The following is a 4,205-nucleotide window of genomic DNA, read 5'->3' on the forward strand; positions in this document are numbered from 1 at the left end:
ATGCATATTATATGCCTCGGGCTCCTTTGCATTAAGAGGGAGCCTTGTGACTAGGTTCTTACCAACAGAATATCAGTAGAAGTGTGTGCCGCTTCTAGAGCTAGCCCGTAACATCTGCCAAGCAATCCTTCACGTTCTGCTCAACTCACTAAAATGGTAATGCCCAACACAACCTTGGAAGCCATAGTGAAGCTGGCATCAGCCTGATCTCTAAACAACTTCATAGAGTATCCCACTCCTACTTTCTCAACCTGAAACGACCTGGATGTTACATGAGTGAGCAGAAGGGAAAAACATGTCTATTTGGAGTCTGCTTTAGCAGTTCAGTCTACCCTAATATGGGTACTAAATGTCAATTCCATGAAACCAGACCTTGCTTCTGGAGCTGCACTTAGGGCTTCAGGTGCACAGAACTGAGTTATTATAGGCCTGAGTTCATGATACACGATCACTTTCATCCATGCAAAGCCCTCTTTGCTTCCCTTTCCCCGCTTCATTCTCCATTCTAGTCTCATTCTGTTCCCTCCCACAAACCTATTCTACTGATTAAGGTGTATATCCTCCTTATAAAATAATATCACTTCATGTGTTTAATTTATATAGCTGATTTTTGCTTTAAATTTCATGGTTGCTTATTTTTTCACTTGAAGTCTACCATTTCACTAAATTCCTAACAGCTTGCATTTGACTTAAAAAAAAAAAACTCCATTATATGTATATACCACATTTTACTTATCAATTTCCTTAGTGATGGACATCTAAGTTTTTTCCAAATTCTTGCCACCCAAACTATACATAGAAAAACATCCTTGTATCTACTCCTCAAGGATTAATGCAAATTTCTCTGAAGGATATAGCCAGGAGTGGAACTACTTTGAAGTATGTACATATTTAAAGTATTAGTTATCTGTTGCTGTATAACAACTGTTATGGTTATAACTGTAACTGCTGTTGCTTACCTACCCTAAATGCAAACTTCCTTCCCTAAATGCTCGAGCAGCTTAAAACAATAACAACCCACAGAATGAGAAAAGTATTTGCAAATCATATATCTCGTAAAGGACTTATAACCAAGATATATATAAAGAACGCTTTACGTAAGAGAGTGCCTGTGTATGTGTATATATAACCAATAACCCAAATGAAAAATGGGCAAAGGATTTGAATAAAGATTTCTCCAAAAGATATATAAAGATGCTCAACCTCACTAGCCACCAGGAAAATGCAAATCAAAACCATAATGAGATATACCACCTCCCACCCACCAGGATGGCTATAATCAAAAAGACAAATAATAAGTGTTGGCAAGCATGTGGAAAAATTGGAACGCACATACATTTCTTTGGAATAAGTTTGGCAGCTCCTCAAAAAGTTAAACGTGGAGTTACATATGACCCAGCAATTTCACTCCTAGGAATATATCCATTCCTAGGAATATAAAAAGGAAAATATACATCCATACAAAAACTTATACATGAATTGTTCACAGCAGCATTATTCATAATACCCAAAAAGTGGAAACAACTCGAATGTCCATCAAATTATGCATAAATAAAATGTGGTATATCCACACAAGGGAATATTATTCAGCCTTAAAAAGGAATGAAGTGCTGATACATACTACAACATGGATGAACCTTGAAAACATTATGCTAAGCACAAAAAGCCGGACACAAAAGGCCAAATATTATATGACAGTCTCATTCATATCTTATTAATATATGAAAGTCCAGAACGGGCAAACTATACAGGCAGAAAGTAGATTAGTGTTTGTCTAAGGCTGGAGAAGTTAGGGGAAAGTGGGGAGTGACTGCTAATGGGTACAAGGTTTCTTGCACCCACAGATGATAAAAATGTTTTAAAATTAATTTTGGTGATGGTTGCACAACTCTGTGATATATTACAAGCCACTGAATCATATACCTTAAGTGGGTGAATTGTGTAGTATGTAAATTATATCTCAATAAAGCTGTTTTTAAAAAATACTAAACATGGCCGGGCGCAGTGGCTCATGCCTGTAATCCCAGCACTTTGGGAGGCCGAGGTGGGCAGATCACGAGGTCAGGAGTTCAAGACCAGCCTGGCCAACATAGTGAAACCCCACCTCTACTAAAAATACAAAAATTAGCTGGGCATGGGCACCTGTAGTCCCAGCTACTCGGGAGGCTGAGGCAGGAGAACTGCTTGAACCCGGGAGGCAGAGGCTGTGGTGAGCCAAGATGACAACACTGCACTCCAGCCTGGGAAACAGAGTGAGACTCCATCTCAAATAAATAAATACTAATCATTTATTATCTCAGAGTTTCTTTGGTTCAAGAATCTGAAGCTGGGTGTTCTGGGTCAGGATCTCTCACGAGGTCGATCAGGGCTGCAAGCCTGAGGGAGGGCTTGAGTAGAGCTAGCGGATGCACTTCCAAGGTGATTCACTCCTACAGAAGGCAATTTGGTGCTGGCTGTTGGTGAGAGGCCTCAGAGCCTCTCTACCTGGGCCTCTCCAGAGGGCTGCTTGAGTGTCCTCATGATATGGAAGCTGGCATCCTCCAGAGCAAGGATCCAAGATAGCACAAGGCAGATGTTTTAATACCTTTTATGACCTACCTTCGTAAGTCACACATTTCTAGTACATCCTACCGGTTACACAGGTCAACCTTATTTATTGTGGGAGGGGACTATACAAGGGGTTATATACCAGAAGGCAGGGATAATTAGGGGCCATCGTGGAAGCTGGCTGCCCCACTTGATGATAATGATGACAATGATAACAATAACAGCTAATAATTTTGTGACACTACTGTGTGCCAGGCATTGTTCTAAGCTTACAATAAACCTATGAGGTAGGTACTATTATGTCTATTTCACAGATGAAAAAACTAAGGCATAGAGAAGTTAACTGGCTTACCAAAGGTTACACAGCTAGCAAATGACATAGCTGGGATTCAAATTCAGGCAGTATAGCTCCAGAGCCACACTATTAAAAACTGCAATATTGCTCGCTAGGTATTACTTAATTTCAGTAAGTTTCATTCATTTGTTCTCCAAAATGAATACACCAGCTGAAATATTCCACGTAGCCGGGCACAGTGGTTCATGCCTGTAATCCCAGCACTTTGGGAGGACAAGGCGGGCGGATCACCTGAGGTCAGGAGTACGAGATCACCCTGGCCAACATGGTGAAACCCCATCTCTACTAAAAAAACAAAAATTGTGTAGCGCATGCCTACAGTCCCGGCTACTCAGGAGGCTGAGGTGGGAGGATTGCTTGAACCTGGGAGGCAGAGGCACCACTGCACTCCAGCCTGGACAACAGAGTAAGACTCTGTCTTTTTTAAAAAAAAAAAAAGAAAAGAAAGAAAGGAAAAGAGAAAAGGAAAGAAAAGAAGAGAAAATATTCCATGAGTTCTGATTCCCCATCAGATCAGTCTCTTGCTTATTTTTGCCAAACTAAGATGTAAGGTAGAAACTCAGTGTTTTAATTAGCATATCTCTAATTACTAGTGAGGTAATATACTTATGAGCCACTCTGGTTTTCTCTTTAGATTTTACCTATTCATATTTTTGCATATTTTTATTTCAGTTGTCTTTTTCTTCATGATTTGCAGAAGCTCTTTCTATATTCTATCCCTTGTATATGCAATCCTTATCAGTTTTAGACACTGCAAATATTTTCTCCTAATCCATATCCATCTTTAGTTTTGACTATGGGATGCTTTGCCAAATAGAAACCTTTAATTACAAAGTAATCAAAGCTATCAAATCTTATGCATTGTGCTTTGGGATCTTATTTAAGAAATTTATCTTCACCCCGAGGCACAAAAACATTTGCCATTTGTTCCTACTAGCTGTATATCACGTTATCTTTCATTTAGGTCTTTAATCACTTTGGGATTTTTGTTTTATATTGTATGAGGGTTCAACTTCATTTTTGTCCATATAATAAGCCAATTTTCTGAGCACTATTATCCATCTCTTCCCTAACTTGTGACACTACCTTTATCATACACCATGTCTCCAAATATCTGTGTGTCTATTCCTGAGTCTAGTTTAGTACTAATTCTTGTTTTCTCAGAGGAAGGATCTATCACTAAGAAAGTTTTTACTCACACTGCTTTCTAGATTAGTGAAAAATTCAACCACCACCCCCCAAATCCCCACGGGTTCAATATTAGCCTGTATTCTTCCCAAAAGAGAATACCCAGTTAAGAAGA

The 4,205-nt window shown here is 39.3% G+C and overlaps 1 long non-coding RNA gene across 2 annotated transcripts in view; it reads left to right on the forward strand.

The window, feature by feature from the left end:
- Positions 1–4,205, forward strand: part of LOC129048785 (uncharacterized) — a 34,146-nt gene that overhangs the window by 12,458 nt on the left and 17,483 nt on the right. The window lies entirely within an intron of this gene.

This window comes from Pongo abelii, chromosome 9, assembly GCF_028885655.2.
Source record: "Pongo abelii isolate AG06213 chromosome 9, NHGRI_mPonAbe1-v2.0_pri, whole genome shotgun sequence".
Lineage (NCBI taxonomy): Eukaryota > Metazoa > Chordata > Mammalia > Primates > Hominidae > Pongo > Pongo abelii.